This window comes from Dipodomys merriami, unplaced genomic scaffold (assembly GCF_024711535.1).
Source record: "Dipodomys merriami isolate MVZ:Mamm:240054 unplaced genomic scaffold, mDipMer1.0.p SCAF_1084, whole genome shotgun sequence".
NCBI lineage: Eukaryota > Metazoa > Chordata > Mammalia > Rodentia > Heteromyidae > Dipodomys > Dipodomys merriami.
The window spans coordinates 214,149-231,270 of record NW_027202365.1 but is presented as its reverse complement, the minus strand read 5'-3'; the positions used below and the strand labels follow the sequence as shown (position 1 = coordinate 231,270).

At 40.0% G+C, this 17,122-nt stretch overlaps 1 protein-coding gene across 15 annotated transcripts in view; it reads right to left on the bottom strand.

Moving 5' to 3' along the window:
* The window catches only part of LOC138815266 (hepatoma-derived growth factor-related protein 2-like), a 256,847-nt gene that overhangs the window by 25,641 nt on the left and 214,084 nt on the right, over positions 1-17,122 (bottom strand). For 13 of the 15 annotated variants that reach the window (XR_011368274.1, XR_011368257.1, XR_011368267.1 and 10 more), the window contains 3 exons: positions 6,242-6,396; positions 4,127-4,248; positions 2,591-2,629 (listed from right to left, as the gene is read on the bottom strand). The gene's annotated coding sequence lies outside the window, so the exon portion shown is untranslated. The remainder of the gene's footprint in view (positions 1-2,590; positions 2,630-4,126; positions 4,249-6,241; positions 6,397-17,122) is intronic. The other 2 variants (XR_011368272.1, XR_011368271.1) reach the window with 2 other exon arrangements.

Genomic DNA, 17,122 nt, shown 5'->3' with positions numbered 1-17,122 from the left:
TCCGGGTCTCTATTCAGAAAATTTCGGCCTGAGCCAAGGAGACCTAGGGTTTCTCCTATTCCATCCTGTAATGTTTTCAAAGTGTCTGCTTTGACTTCGAGGTCTTTGACCCATTTGGAGTTGATTCTGGTGCAAGGTGATATATAAGGATCTAGCTTTAGTTTTCTACAAGTAGTTAACCAATTTTACCAGCACCATTTACTGAAGAGGCTGTCGTTCTTCCATTCTATTGTTTTAGCTTCCTTATCGAAGATTAGATGGCTATAGGTCTGTAGGTTCATTTCTGGGATTTCAATTCTATTCCATTGGTCCTGATGTCTGTTCTTATGCCAATACCAAGCTGTCTGGATAGTCATCTTGGCTTCCGGTAGTACTTTTTTCCTTTCTGTATTTTTTGACAGTTGTGGGGCTTGAACTCAGGACTTGTGTGCTGTCCCTGGGCCTCTTGTACTCAAGCCTTGTGCTCTACCATTTGTGCCATAGCACCACTTCTGGGTTTTGAGTGGTTAATTGGACATAAGAGTCTCACAAGGACTTTTCTGTCTGGGCTGGCTTCCAACTGAGGTCCTCAGATCTCAGCCTCCTGAGTAGTTACAGCCATAGGACACTTATCTCACTTGTTAGGTTTTAAAAAAAGAGATAGCCTAGTAAGAACAGCACCATGCACGTGCTATTCAGGTAAGGGATAGTAGACCTGCTGGGACCAGGCAAGGTTGGAACTCCACATGGCTGGGAAAGGCCTTGGAATGAGAGAGAGCTGGGAAAGAGAGGAAAGAGAGAGGAAAGAGCTAGAAAAGAGCAGAGAGAGCAGAGAGAGAGCAGAGAGAGAGTGTCTGGGCCTGGGCTAGGCCTTATCTAGGGTACGGGCAGAGAAAGGTGTGGCCACATCAAATTCAGATATGACCTCAGTGGATGCAAATGTGACTTCTTCCAGGTGTCCCAGTTGCCTAGGTAATGCAGTTACTGGGTGGAGACTTTGCTGTGAGGAGGGTGGAGTCTGCTCGCCATCCAGGAGCAGACCTTACAATATTAACCAACAACAACAACAAAAAAAAAATCAAATGAGGTTTAGAGATATCAGTGGCAAGCACACTGACAGTTCAAAGAAGTAAACAGAGAGCCATCTTTAAAAGCACTAATATTTGGAAAATTTTCATCTGGCAGCTCTCAAACATGCTAGTCTCAGGACCTCTTAATACTCTTAAATTTTGAGAGCTCCCAAAGAGCTAATTAAAAAGGTAAGGTGGCTCAGTGGTAGAGTGCTTGCCTTGCATACATGAGGTCCTGGGTTCGATTCCTCGGCACCACATAAGTAGAAAAAGCCAGAGGTGGCACTGTGGCTCAAGTGATAGAGCGCTAGCCTTGAGCTGAAGAGCTGAGGGACAGTGCCCAGACCCAGAGTTTAGGCCCCACAACCGACAAAAAAAAATGTTAGTAGAGCCAGGAACTGGTGGCTGTCACCAGTAATCCTAGCTACACACTCAGGAGACTGAGATCTATAGATTGCTATTAAAAGCTAGCTGGAGCAGGAAAGTCAATGAGATTCTTATCTCCAATAAACTACTTAGAAAACAAAACAAAACAAAACAAAAAAAACCCAGAAGTAAAACTATAACTCAAGTGGTAGACTACAGCTCAGGATCAATGCCTAAGTGCTGAATTCAAGCCCCAGGACTGGCACAAAAATAAATAAATTAAATAAAAAATAGGGGATACACATGCATTTGCATGTGCACGCACACACACACACGAGAGAAACAGACAGATATGTTAAAAAGTAGAACTCAGCTAATGAGCAAAGCATCAGGTATTGAGTCCTAGTTTCACAACCCAAACAAAAGAAAATTTAGAACTCAAGTGCTTATGGTAGTTTTGTAAACTTAAGAACAAAAACACTGGGGATGGGAAGGTGGCTTAGTGGTAGAGTGTCTTGTATGCATGAGGCCTTGAGTTCAATTACTGAGCACCACATAAGCAGAAAAAGTTGTAAGTGGTGCTGTGGCTCAAGTGGTAGGATACTAGCACTGAGCTAAAGAGCTGAGGGTCAGCACCCAAGCCCAAAGTTTACTCCATACAACTCACCAAAAAGAAAAAAAAAGAAAGAAAAGAAACACTACTTATTAATATACACTTATTGAAAAAAAACTGTATTTTCCAAAAAAGGTAAAATTTCAGCAGAATAGTCCCATTGTTTTACATCTTTAATAAATCTCTTCATCCTTTAGCCTAATGAAAGACACCTGTATTCTCTCATCTGCTTTTATACTGTCTGTTGGGTTATGTTGTTTCAAGTATATGCAGAAAATCTACCTTACAAAGTCACTTAGTTAGAAAAGGAAGAAGTATTTTAGTTGCCTTCTCAGATTATCAATAAAGCTAATGCTGGCATACTCCTTAATATTACACTAAAACTCAACTAGTGGTCATCTCTTAAAATTTAGTTGTAATGAGATACATAGCAATGAGCCTGAAGCTATACCATAAGATTTTCTGCTTGGATGTATTAAATTAAAATCAGTTAGTCTTTTCTTTTCTTTTGCCTGTACATGATTTGCTAACATCACACATTAAATAATGGGAAAATACTCACACTGAGTCACACAAATCTTCCAAATGCTGACCAACTGTCCTGAAATCAATGAATATAGCTGTTATTATCAACACAGATTTCATCAGCATAGTCTGTAAACAGCACTGGGAAGCTACAAAGCTCAACAGAGCAATAAATACATTCTACAAAATTGAAACTTAGTTTCAATGTGTATCATGACTCATACATCGTTGCTTTTCTCGTGGTAAAGGCTCATTTCATTCACTTTTAAGAAATGTTCACCAAATAAAATTCTAGTCTCTATGACCACTTGTATACTTCAGAGTGAAAATGTCATTCCATGGCAAAGTAAATAGTTCATTTAAACACTACAAATGGGCTAGGCACTGGTGGCTCATGCTTGTAATCCTAGCTACTCAGGAAATTAAGATCTAAGGATCATGGTTCAAAGCCAGCCCAGGCAGAAAAGTCTGTGAGATTCTTATCTCCAATGAACTATTCAGAAGAAGCCAGAAGTGGTGCAGTGGTTCAAGTGGTAGAGCACTACCCATGAGCAAAAAAGCTTAGGGCAACATCCAAGCCCTGAGTTCAAGTCCTAGGACCAGCTTAAAAAAATAAGACAAAACTGAATTCATTGGATTCCACTTTCTTAAAATAGCCAATTAGCAGATAATATGTCTTAGAAATATATCTAATTAAATGTTAAAATAAAACAACCTTAAGATTCATTTGTCCAGAAATTACATTTTATACTAACTGCCACATTACCTAATTACTATAAAAAATGAGCAGCTTCAACATTCATATTTTCTAAGAGATACAGGCTTTAAATTGTGGAGGCAGGGAGGGGGAAGATTGTCACTCATGTTTTAGGTACTACCACCTTTTCTGCCTCAATTCAAGATGGGATTAAGGATCCCACAAGTCACAAGGCACAGATGAAGTATCCAGAGATATAAAGAAACATCAGCCAAACTGAGGACAAACTCTGAAAAGAGCAATCTTTAACTGTAATCACTGGCAGGGGTGTATGAACAATATCAGTATGAGGGATGCTAAGAGGAGTCTGACAGGGAACAAAAAAAGAAGACATAAGCAAGAGGCTGACGTGTCTGAACACCTAGATGGGGGAAAGTTGCAAAAAGAATTCTACATGAAAATTCTCACTGCAAAAAAGAGAGAGATGCAGGGTGCCAGTGGCTATCCTTGTCAGACTGCTACTCAGGCAGCTGAGATCTCGGGATCACAGTTGGAAGCCAGCCTAGGAAGAAAACTCCATGAGACTCCTATCTCTAATCACAAAAAATAAGCTGGAAGTAGAGGTGTGGCTCAAGTCCTTAAAGGTCTAACTTTAAGCAAAGAAGGTCAGGGACAGCAAGCAGACCTTGAGTTCAAGCCCCAGGACCAGCACAGGCATTGTGCGTGCACACACACAAACACACAAATTACTCTAGTAATAATAAATAATCTAGTAATAATATTAATAATAATAATAAATACCCTAGTAATAATAAATACTCTAGTAATAATAAATACATTGCATCTTCCCACTCCGATTCTGAATTTTCATATTACCTTTTTTCTCTTCTTCCTCTTCCTCATAAAATTCTGCTAGGGAAAATGCTTCTGAGTTGTTCTAATTCAAATATGAGAGCCTCTAATTCTTCTCCACTCAGAGAATTAAGGAAAGATTTCACCTGAATGAAAATAATAAAATATTGTGTAAATATTAATGAAAAAAATCTCATAAGGAGAAAAGACTGAAGAGCTCATGCCAGCACAGCTCTGTGTGTGTGTGTGTGTGTGTGTGTGTGTGTGTGTGTGTGTGTGTGTGTGTGTTTGTGTTGGTCCTAGGGCTTGAACTCAAGGCCTGGGGGCGTAGCTTTTGTGCTCAAGTCTAGCACTGCATTATTTGAACCACAGCACAACTTCCAGCTTTTTGGTGGTTAATTGGAGATAAAAGTCTCACAGACACTCTTATCTGAGCTGGCTTCCCACCATAATCATCAGATTTCATTCTCCTAAATAGCTAGGATTGCAGTACCCAGTAGTAATTTTTTTTTTTTTCAGATCCTGGAGCTTGACCCGGGAGCTATCCCTGAGGCTCTTTGTTCTCAAGGATAGCGGATATACACTTGGAGCTACAGCACTACTTCCAGCTTTCTGAGTTGTTTATCAAAAATAACCTGTCTGGTGTGGCTTTCAATTAACCTCAGATCTCAGCCTCCTGAGCTAGGATTAGAGCCAGAACTAATTTTTTTAATAACCGTAACACTAAAGGGTAGATATTATAGGAAAATAGACAGAATTTGTATTTCCAAAAGTAATATAGGCCAAAAGATAAATGAAAATTATCAGTGCTTAAGCATGACTTCGAAGCCCAGGCAGGAAAAGCCATGAAACTCTTATCTCCAATAAACCACCAGAATAAATACTGAAAGTGTTGCTGTGGCTCAAGTGGTAAGTGCCTGCCTTGGGCTGAAGAGCTGAGGCACAGCACTCAGGGCCAGAGTATAAGCCCCAAGACCAACGAAGAAGAAGGAGAAGAAGGAGAAGAAGGAGAAGAAGGAGAAGGAGAAGAAGGAGGAGGAGGAGGAGGAGGAGGAGGAGGAGGAGGAGGAGGAGGAGGAGGAGGAGGAGGAGGAGGAGGAGGAGGAGGAGGAGGAGGAGGAGAAGGAGGAGAAGGAGGAGAAGGAGGAGAAGGAGGAGAAGGAGAAGAAGGAGAAGAAGGAGAAGGAGAAGAAGAAGGAGAAGGAGGAGAAGAAGGAGAAGAAGGAGAAGAAGGAGAAGAAGGAGAAGGAGAAGAAGGAGGAGAAGAAGAAGAAGGAGAAGAAGAAGGAGAAGGAGAAGGAGAAGGAGAAGGAGAAGGAGAAGGAGAAGGAGAAGGAGGAGAAGGAGAAGGAGGAGAAGGAGAAGGAGAAGGAGAAGGAGAAGAAGGAGAAGGAGAAGAAGGAGAAGAAGGAGAAGAAGGAGAAGAAGGAGAAGAAGGAGAAGGAGAAGAAGAAGAAGAAGAAGAAGAAGAAGAAGAAGAAGAAGAAGAAGAAGAAGAAGAAGAAGAAGAAGAAGAAGAAGAAGAAGAAGAAGAAGAAGAAGAAGAAGAAGAAGAAGAAGAAGAAGAAGAAGAAGAAGAAGAAGAAGAAGAAGAAGAAGAAGAAGAAGAAGAAGAAGAAGAAGAAGAAGAAGAAGAAGAAGAAGAAGAAGAAGAAGAAGAAGAAAGATTGTCTTAGATTATCAGAGGAGATGAACTAACAGGAAATTATATACAAATTAGCAGCTATAACAGGCTTTTTGACACCTAAAAACCCATGACACTGGAGAAAAAACAGAAAATGAAAGACTAAAGTGAAAGAAAAGGATATCTTATACTAAGACCTCTGTTCTTTTTCTTTTTGCTTATGTGGTGCTGAGGAATCGAACCCAGGGCCTCAGGCATGCAAGGCAAGCGCTCTACCACTGAGCCACCTTCCCAGCCCTGTTCTTTTTCTATAATTTTAAGAGAAATATTTGACTTATTCACTATTTCTAACAATTAAACAGTAGGGGATATTTTTCTTCTATTATAATATTTCCAGCAACCCACATCTCCTTCAGAGACACATTTCATCTTCCAAATATACAAAGTGAAAAGAAACCATGCAACGTTTTTTCTTTGAAGACTCTTTTCAGCTGGGAGTTTGGGATTGGAATTACCTTTATTTCACTTTCTTGGGAAAGCATCGCCAGAACTTCTAGATGTTCTTGAAGTTCATCAAAGGGTAGCTCACAATGAGTTTTCTTGTCTATTTCCATGGCTACCTCATTGGAGGTCTTAGCTCTTCTTTTTCCTTGGCCTCTTACTGTAAAACCTAAAAAGAGATGGAAGCATAGATGCAGCAAATAATAAGAGCTCAAGGGAAAGTTTTTAAGAGTGGAAAGAAGCAAAGCTAAGTTCTAGTATAAGTTCTAGTATAAAGTACTACCCTTCATTCAGCAAGTCAAATTCACTAAGGATCAGGAGCTGCATAGAAATAAAAAAGAAGCTAAACAAAATTTGATGCTAGACAGCAGCACCTAAGGAGCCACATGCATTTCCAAAAGTGGTTTCAACAGTAACCTAATAAGTAATCTTGACAGTGCTCAGGATTTTGTACTGCACTGACAGAGGCGACTGCAGAAAGAAAAGAGCTGGCTGTTTGTCTAAGCATTAGACAAACCCATAAAAAAAATCCAGCCCATAAAAAATGCCTTAATTTTATAATGCATTGATAATTCTTTACAAGAAAACACACTAACAAAGTCCCAAGGTAACAAAGGGAAAAATTCAAATTAAAAAAAAAACAACACACAAACAACAGAAAACAGCAATCAAACCAGTAAAGGTAACAGTACCTGAGACAGTGCAGAATTCCGGTTCATCAAACCCTTAGTCATTTTAAATACAGGATCCCGTTCTGCTATTACATCCATTGTCTTCTTCCCAATGAATTCTAAGGCATCTAAACCCCCGCTAATAATGTCCTTTCCCTAGATAGCAACATCAATGTCATTACTACTATACTGGGAAAATACATTTGCATATATTGTGGGGGGTTTGTAGCAGTCCAGGGACTTAAAACTCAGGGCCTAGGTGATGTCTATGAGCTGTTTTCCTCAAGGATAGTACTCTACCACTTGGGGAACAGCTCCACTTCCTACTTTGTTTGCTGGTTCATTAGAGAGAAGAGTCTTGCAGATTTTCCTGCCTGGGCTGTCTTTGAACCACAACCCCAGGTCTCAACTTCCTGAAGAGCTAGGTTTACAAGCATGAACCACCAGTGCCCAACCATTTATATGTTTCAATTCTTTAAGAGTGACTTACAATACTAAGTACTGGGAAGAATGTGGAACAGCAAGGGAAATAAATACACACCGCATGTGGAACCATAGTAGGTTCTCCTCTTTGGAAAACTGGCCAGTATCTACTATGCTACATATGTGTAGTGGTTCATCAGAAGACAGCTTAATTGTACAGTGCTTGCCTAGCATGCATGAATCCCTGAGAACAATTCCTCAGTACAACAGGAAATAGCACTGTGACTCAAGTGGTAGAGTGATAGCCTTGAGCAAAAGAAGCTCAGGGACAGTGCCTGGGCCCTGAGTTCAAGCCCCAGTATTGGCCAAAAAAAAGACATAAACAAAAATATTCAGAGCAGCCGTATTTGTGATAGCTACAACACGGAAACTATTTCAATGCTTAACAACTGTGGGATAAATAAAATATAACATAGTGACAAAATGGAATACCACATCCAAAATACAACATGGTCAAATAATACAAAAATGTTGTGGAAGAAGCTAGATACAAAATGTACTATAAGTATGTAAAGTATAAAAGCAAACAAAATTAATCTAAGATAAAAGTCAGGACTATAGTTATCTTCCTAGAAGGGGCATACAGTCTCTTAAAGATTCTGAACAATGCTGGGCGCTGGTGGCTCACACCTGTAATCCTAGCTACTCAGGAGGCCGAGATCTGAGGATCGCGGTTCAAAGCCAGCCCAGGCAGGAAAGACCGATAGACTCCTATCTCCAATAAACCACGAGAAAACCGGAAGTGGCGCTGTACCTCAAGTGGTAGAGCGCTCGCCTTGAGCTGAAGAGCTGAGGGACAAAGCCCAGGCCTAGAGTTCAAGCCCCATGACCGACAAAAAAAAAAAAAAAAAAGATTCTGAACAAGTTCACATTATGAAAATTCACTGTTTTAATTTTCAGTATGAAAATTAAGAAAAAATATAAAGCATAAAGCTAAAGTATAACCAAATATTGTAGTGTAGTGCATGCCTATAATGCCAATACTCTAGAGACTAAGATATGAGTATTGTGAGTCTGAGGCGAGCCTAAGCTACATTCATATCCATTCAAGGATGCTCGGGCTACAGAGTGAAAAGAATAAAAAGAGAATCCAAAGACACAGTGTATGCCTATAATCACAGCTGCTTACAAAGTAGAGGCAGAATTGTAGTCCAAAGCCAGCACAAGCAAAACCGATGATCAGAACCAAAAACAAACTAGCTATTTCTGCTTTCTAGTTGCCATCGTATGATTGATTCTGCTTTGCCATGCCCTCCCTGCCATTTTGAACTGACATCTCTGAGAATATAGAGCAAAATAATAACTACTCCCTGTAGATAGATAGATGGATAGATAGATAGATAGATAGATAGATAGATAGACAGACAGACAGACAGACAGACAGACAGACAGACAGACAGACAGACAGACAGACAGACAGATAGATAGATAGATAGATAGATAGATAGATAGATAGATAGATAGATAGATAGATAGATAGATAGATAGACAGACAGACAGATAGATAGACAGGTAAATAGGTAGATAGATAGAGGCATGCAGAAGAAAGGACTAAGGATGTGGCTCAAGTGGTACTTCATATTGCCAAAAGAAAGAAAGAAAGGTTCCAATAGCCAGGCAATGGTGGTCTGCTGACTCGTGCCTGCAATCTTAGCTTCTCAGCTACTCTGAAGACTGAGAGCTGAAGATCATATTCGAAGCCACCCAGACAGGAAAGTCCATGAGATTCTTATTTTCAAATGACTTCTCAAAAAATTTAGGAAATAGTGCTGTGGCTCAAGTGGTAGAGTGCTAGCCTTAAGTACAGAAAGGGTCAGGGACAACACTCAAATCCTGAGTTCAAGCCCCAGGACTGGCAAAAGAAAAAAAAATATTGATCTGCACATAGTAAACATTTTTCTAAACAAGGGGAAACTATAGTCAGAAACAGATCAATGGTTGGCAAATGCTGTGAACAGACAGAAAGGTGTGGCTACAAACTGGCATGAAGGAACTCCCTCAGATAATGAAAATATTCTTATATCTCAGTGAGCCATACAAATACAGAAAATATTCTGTATCTGTGCATCACAATATACTGTGATTATACAGTATTAACATAACCATTATTTCTCAACACAAAGGCATATTGCAGAAAAAAAGTTTTACTGTATGAAAATTATAGCTCAACTTTGTCCTAAAAGACTATGCTGATTCTTAGTATGGGAATCAATATACATTACAAAGATGAGTATGTTTCAAGAATAATTAGTTCTGTTTACCTTTAAAAATCTTATACTAGATCAACTAGTACACCAAGTAATTTTACTATATTATATCAAACACTCTATTATGGAGAGAACTTTTGCTTTCAAGTTCTACACTTGCCTTCCTATACAGCAACTAGAAAACCAGACAAAATAGAAGAAAGAACTATGTTTAGATACTACACAAAAAGACAAAAAAAAACCACTTTGGTCCAGGAGAAAAGAGAAACAAAGTCAACCCCACAGCTGGGCTTTCTGCCTAGAGAAAAGTTCCAAACCCCAACACACAGAGGAGAACCTACAGACAACAGAACACTCACAGGCAATGTAAGTCAGGGATAAAGTCTGGTATCAGGTAAGGCTGAAGCAGCTACCACTTTAAAGTCAAAAAACTTCAGAGGATACAGCTATATAAGTAAAATTTTCCAAGAATCTACAGATGTGCTGATTTGTCTTTATCTGAGTAATACACTGTTCAAACACTAGGTAACGTCACACAGTTGGGAGAAGAACTAGCATAAGTAGTAAGCAACACAATCCCCATAGCTCAAGCTATGCTGAAACATCTGGTTTTTAAACAACCAAAGTGAACAGATTTCACTGAAAACCTGAGGAATAAGAGTGAATTCAGAGGAATCAGGGCGCAGCAGTAAAGATAAACTAGTCCTTAAGATTGAAGGCTAAAAGGCATACAATGGAAGAAACAAAGCCTCTTCAACCACTGGTGTTGGGAAAAGTGGGCGGCCACATGCAGAAAAGTAAAAGTGGACCCCAGCCTATCACCATGCACCAACATCAACTCAAAATGAATTAAAGATCTTAACATTAAACCTGAATCTCTGAAACTACTGCAGGACAGAGTAGGAGAGACACTTGAACTTATAGGCACAAGAAGAAACTTCCTGAACAGAGTCCCAGAGTCACAACAAATTAGGAGAGTGACTCGACAAATGGGACTACCTTAAAATAAAAAGCTTCTGCACAGCTAAAGCTATCGCAACCAAGCTAAAAAGACAACCAACTAATTGGGAAAAATATTTACCAGCAATATATCAAACAAGGGGTTAATATCCAGTATATACAGGGAACTCAAGAAACTAATCCCAGGGGAAGGGGAAAAACAAGTCGTTTAAATGAGGATACAGGAGGACCCGTTGCAACAATGAGAAGTACAAATTGTTATGTCAAAAAAGAACTTTACAACTTGGGGGGGGGCGGGGAGATTTGGTGATGGGGCCGGGGGGAGGATGGGAAGGGATGGGTAGGGGAAACAAAGGAGGAGGCTACAATGCTTGATAAGAAATGTACTCATTATCTTGCCCATGTAATTTTAACCCCTCTGTACAGTATTTTCACAATAAAAAATAAATTTAAAAAAAAAAGAAACTAATCCCTCTCAAACCTAACAAACCAATTACTAAATGGACAAGGGAATTAAAGAGAGACTTCTCAGATGAAGAGATAAAAAATGGCAAAGAAACACATGAGGGAATGTTCACCATCCCTGGTGGTGAAGGAAATGCAAATAAAGACAACCATGAGATACCACCTTACCCCAGTCAGAATGTCCCACATCCACAAATCAGCCAATGACAAATGCTGAAGGGGACGTGGAGAAAGAGGAACCCTATTACACTGCTGGTGGGAATGTACACTTATACAACCACTTTGGAAAGCAGTCTGGAGGGTCCTCAAAAAGCTAAATATTGACCTCCCTTATGACCCAGTCATACCACTTCTAGGCATCTATCCTGAACAACAGGAACCAGTATACAAGGACACATGCACCTCCACTTTACTGCAGCACTGTTCACAATAGCTAGGATATGGAAACAAACCAGATGCCCCACCACAGATGAATGGATCCAAAAATTGTGGTATCTATACACAATGGCATATTATGTAGCCATTAGAAATGACAAAATAATGACATTTGCAGGGAAATGGATGGAGCTAGAAGAAATCATGTTGAGCGAGGTAAGCCAAAAGCAAAGAGACAAATGGTGTATGGTGTCCCTGATAAGTGGATGTTAAATCCAAAATGTTAGGTGATACAACAAAATTAACAAGACTTAAGAAACAAAGAACTGGAGAGGTTCCGGGAAGATGGCGGAGGAAAAGCTGGAATCTGAACAAGCTCTCGCATAGAAAGCAGTTTTAGAGTTCCAGTGAACAGGACTAAGCCAGAGAATCACACCAAGTGTGCCATCACAGGACAGAGAGTTAGACAACAGAGGGGAAGCCAAGGAAACACATCAGCTGCAGCTGCGGCGGCAGGGTCGCGGCGGCGACCACTGCTGCGGGGTCATACCTGAGACACAGAGAGTCCGGGACGAAGGAGCCGGACGCAGCGGACGAGCGGATTCTACTCAACACCAACAAGAACCGACAAGGAGCGGACATCTTCATCCTGCTGTTTGCAGACCAGAGACGACCCAGGATCCAAGACTCGGCGTGAGTACAAGCCCGACGTCCTCACTCCTTCTCAGGGAGCAGAGGAGGGAAGGCCACCCCTCCCCCCCCCCAGCACCGGTGATCTCCATCTTGGATACCGACAAAGCTCGGAGGAGCTGCTAGCTCCAGCTCAGGCCTTGGAATAAAACGAGTCATTTAGCAGGTCACAAGAACTTAACGGCGAAGTGACCTGCCAGACTCAGCTCCATCCAGGGAAAAGTCACCCAGCTCAGGCGCCAGCCATTGGAGTGCCTTGACTCACAGGGTAACCAGAGCCAGAGGCTGCCCCTCCCTCTAGCAGCCACCACAATCAATTGAAAAACAGAAACCCTGAGAATGGCTCCAGGCTGGGCGCTGTGAGCTTTATCACAAAATAGCCCCAGGGAAAAGCTACTGTGTGTTGAAAGGCCTCAACTCTACCCAGAACCTAGCCTCATCACCACATCCCCCTCTTTTGTGATTCTCAAAGCAGATCACCCTCCCAGAAAACTAACCTGGGAGGGGGATCTCAAAATCTTGGGTAAAGCAGAGCATTTTTCTGCCTCTTCCAACCAACCGACTTAAGAAACCAATCAAGCCACAGGACCTCAAGCTGACCAGAGACTCCAACAAGAGACTGGTTACAGACAAAAGGGAGATACAGGATTCTTCCCACTCCTCCCCCCCCCAAAAAAAAAAAATCAAAAGACTTTTTTTCTTTTTTTCTTTTTTTTTCTTCTTCTTCTTTTCTTTTTTTTGCTTGTTTTTTGTTTTTTGTTACCATATATATATTTTTTTTTCCCTTCTAAAACTTTTATTAATCTTTAATTTTTGCCTCTTCTGAAAAAATAATTGTTTTCCAGTAACTTTTTTTTTCTCATCTTATAATTTTTATTTTAGGAATATGTGAATGAGCGTTTTCCTTTCTTTTCTGTCTTCTTTCTCTTTTTCTTTCTTTCTTAATTATCTTTTTGTTTTTGGTCTAGCTCTACTGAACTTCTGATCTTTTCTTCTCCCTTTCCCATCCTTAAAGTTTTTCACATCTCCTCTATGTCCCTCCCCTTCTCTGAACATATTCACATTCCTCTCTAAATAGACGGTTTTTAACCTCTATAATAACATTAATTTTTATGTTTCTATTTTTTTCTGGTCTCTCTTCATTCCCCTTTCCATCTCTTCTTTTTCTCTCTCTCTCTACTTGCATCCTACCCAACCCATTTCCTGCATTGTGATTAGGACATAGTTAACTCTCCCTGTGCCTCCCCACACCAATCTATTCCTATTTTTTACCCACATCTCTCCCTAATCCTAATAATTTCTGGTTTTCCAAATTCTTTTCTGTGGTTCGAAGTCTAACATATAGTTGTTTGATGTTGAATAGAATGTACCTGTAGACTATTGACTGTACAAAGGCAAACTTTGGTTGATGGTTGCCTTAAGATAGTGTTCTAGCACAAAACTGGTGCAATCTTCATCTCAAATGGGCCGAGTAAGCCGGAAAAACACAAGAAAAATGGCAAATTCGGGTATCTCAATTCCCAATCTTGATAATCAGGGATTAGAACAGATAAAGAATAATCCAGAGGAGAGTTCCCAAATAGCTCTACAAACACTAATAGCAAACATGATAAATGAGAAGTTTGACAATGTACAAAGGACTCTGTATGAGCGTGATAGGGAGAGAGAGGAGGCATCCCAGAAGTTTATACAGGAATATCATAAGCGTGAGGATGGTACTCAAAAACTGATACAGGATTTGCGTGAACAACTTGAGAATACTCAAAGAGAAAGGGAGGAATGGCATGAGCAGGCAGAGAACACTCAAAGAGAACTGCAGGAATCCCACGAATGGGAGGAAAGAGAACTGCAGGAATCCCACAGACGGGAGGAAGCTAATCAAAGAGTAATTCAGGAATTGAGAGACCAGGTAGAGAATACACAAAGATCACTAAAGGCATTCATGGAATCCATTAACAAAGAGCTGAAGGAAGTCACGGAGACCACAAAGGGAATGCTGAATGGAACCCAACAGAAGGAATGGGAGTCCAAAGAAACCATAACCAATCAACTAAGTGATTTGAGAACAAACACTGAACACCAAATTAAGGAAGTAAAGAAATTCATACAAGACCTAAAACAGAGCTTCAACAAAGAACTTGAAGCCATCATAGCTGACCAATTAGAAGGAAAAGAGATAAAAAACAAAGTAGAGAGTCTTGACAGCAGGTTAGACCATGCAGAAGATCGAATCTCAGGGATTGAAGACAGCCTAGATATTATAGAGAAAGAACATACAACCATCCAAGACAAGTCCAAGAAATATGATAGGTCTATCCAACACCTGGAAGACACCATCAGAAGGCCCAATCTAAGGATAATGGGTGTAGAGGAGCACCTAGAAACAGAAGTTAATGGTCTAGGAAATTTGTTTATCAGGATCCTAGCAGAGAACTTCCCAAATATACAAAAAGATAGGCCTATTCAGATACAAGAAGCTTTTAGAACCCCAAATAGACCAGACCAGAATAGGACATCCCACCGTCACATTATAATCCACACAGGATCAACCCAGACCAAGGAAAAGATCCTTAAAGCTGTCAAGGAGAAAAGGGTAATCACCTATAAAGGGAAACCAATTAGAATCACCTCAGATTTCTCAGCAGAGACAATCAAAGCAAGAAGAGCCTGGAATGACGTATGCCATGCCCTAAAAACAAACAACTATCAACCAAGAATACTGTACCCAGCTAAACTCTCCTTCATAACTGAAGGCCAAATAAAAACCTTCCAGAGCAAAGAAAAATTGAAACAATACATCTCCACCAAACCAACCCTACAAAAGATTCTTAAAGATGTCCTACACATAGAAAACCAACAAGACCTCAACAAAGGCCAAGAAACTGCACCCAAACTGAGAATCCAAGAACCTTAGGAAGAACCCAGTTTTCGCAGCCCCCAAGAAGGTGGATAACATGGCAGGAACTCCCAAATACCTCTCAGTCCTATCTCTTAACGTTAACGGACTGAACTCTCCAATTAAGCGACATAGACTGTCTAGTTGGATTAAAAAACAAGACCCTTCTATCTGCTGCCTGCAGGAGTCACATCTTGCCCGTAAAAACAAACACATTTTCAATGTTAAAGGCTGGAACAAAATCTACCAAGCAAACGGCCCTCATAAACAGGCGGGAGTTGCAATCCTAATATCAGATAAAATAGACTTCAAATTAAAATTCGTGAGAAGAGATAAAGAAGGTCGCTACATACTAATTAAAGGATCTCTCCTTCAGGAGGATATTACAATTCTAAATATCTATTCGCCAAACAATGGAGCACCCAAATTTATCAAAGAAACACTACTTTCCCTCAAATCCCATATAGATCCAAAGACATTAATTGTTGGGGATTTTAACACACCACTCTCCCCACTAGATAGATCAACTCGGCAAAAACTCAACAGAGAAACCGCAGATCTAAACAGCTGCATAGATCAACTAGACTTAACAGACATTTATCGAACATTTCACCCAGCAGCATCAGAATACATGTTCTTCTCAGCAGCACATGGAACGTTTTCTAAAATAGACCACATTTTAGGCCACAAAGCAAACGTCTAAATTCAGAAACATTGAAGTTATACCTTGCATTCTCTCTGACCACAAGGGAATAAAATTAGAACTCAACACCAAAAGCCACCAAAGAAAGTCCGGTATCACATGGAGGCTGAACAACACACTGCTGAATCATGAGTGGGTCATGGAAGAGATTAGAAAGGAAAATCAAATGTTCATGCTATTCAACAAAAATGAACACACAAATTACCAGCTCCTCTGGGACACAGAAAAGGCAGTACTCAGAGGCAAGTTTATAGCTCTGAGCTCCTACATCAACAAATTGGAGAGATCTGAAACTAACAATTTAATGACACATCTAAACCTCCTTGAAAAAGAGCAGCAAGATAAACCCCAATCCAGTAGACGGAAAGAAATAATCAAAATTAAATCAGAATTAAATGAATTAGAATCCAAAAAAACTATAGAAAGAATCAACAAAACAAAGAGTTGGTTCTTCGAAAAACTTAACAAAATTGACAGACCCTTAGCAAACCTTATCAGAAAAAGGAGAGAACACACCCAAATTAATAAACTCAGAGATGAGAATGGAAACATCACCACGGAAACAACCAAGATTCAGAACATTATAAGGGAATAATTCTCAAAACTTTATGCTAATAAGTTTGAGAACTTGACAGAAATGGACCTTTTGCTAGCAAATATTGACATGCCAAAACTGAACCAAGATGAGTTAAACCAGCTTAACAGGCCCATATCAAGCATTGAAATAGAAAGAGCAATAAGAGACCTCCCAACTAAGAAAAGTCCAGGACCAGATGGTTTTACAGCGGAATTTTACAAGGCCTTCAAAGCAGAGCTCACACCAATACTCCTCCAACTCTTCAATGAAATTGAAAGAGAAAGCTCACTACCGAACACATTCTATGAAGCCATCATAACCCTCATCCCAAAACCAGGCAGGGACTCATCAAAGAAAGAGAACTATAGACCCATTTCTTTGATGAACATTGATGCAAAACTTCTCAACAAAATTTTGGCCAATCGACTTCAACAATTCATCCAAAAAATCATACACCATGATCAAATAGGATTCATTTCAGGGATGCAAAGCTGGTACAATATACGCAAATCAATTACTATTATTCATCACATCAACAGGAGCAAGAATAAGAACCACATGGTTATCTCAATAGATGCAGAAAAAGCATTTGACAAGATCCAACACCCCTTTATGATGAAGGTTCTGGAAAAATTAGGAATCCATGGATCATTCCTCAATACAATAAAGGCTGTATATGACAAACCTACAGCCAGCATTATACTCAATGGTGAAAAACTAAAGCCATTTCCTCTTAACTCAGGAACAAGACAAGGATGCCCACTCTCTCCACTTCTCTTCAATCTAGTATTAGAATGCCTAGCTACAGCAATAAGACAAGATGCAGACATAAAGGGGATCCAAATAGGGAAAGAAGAAATAAAACTCT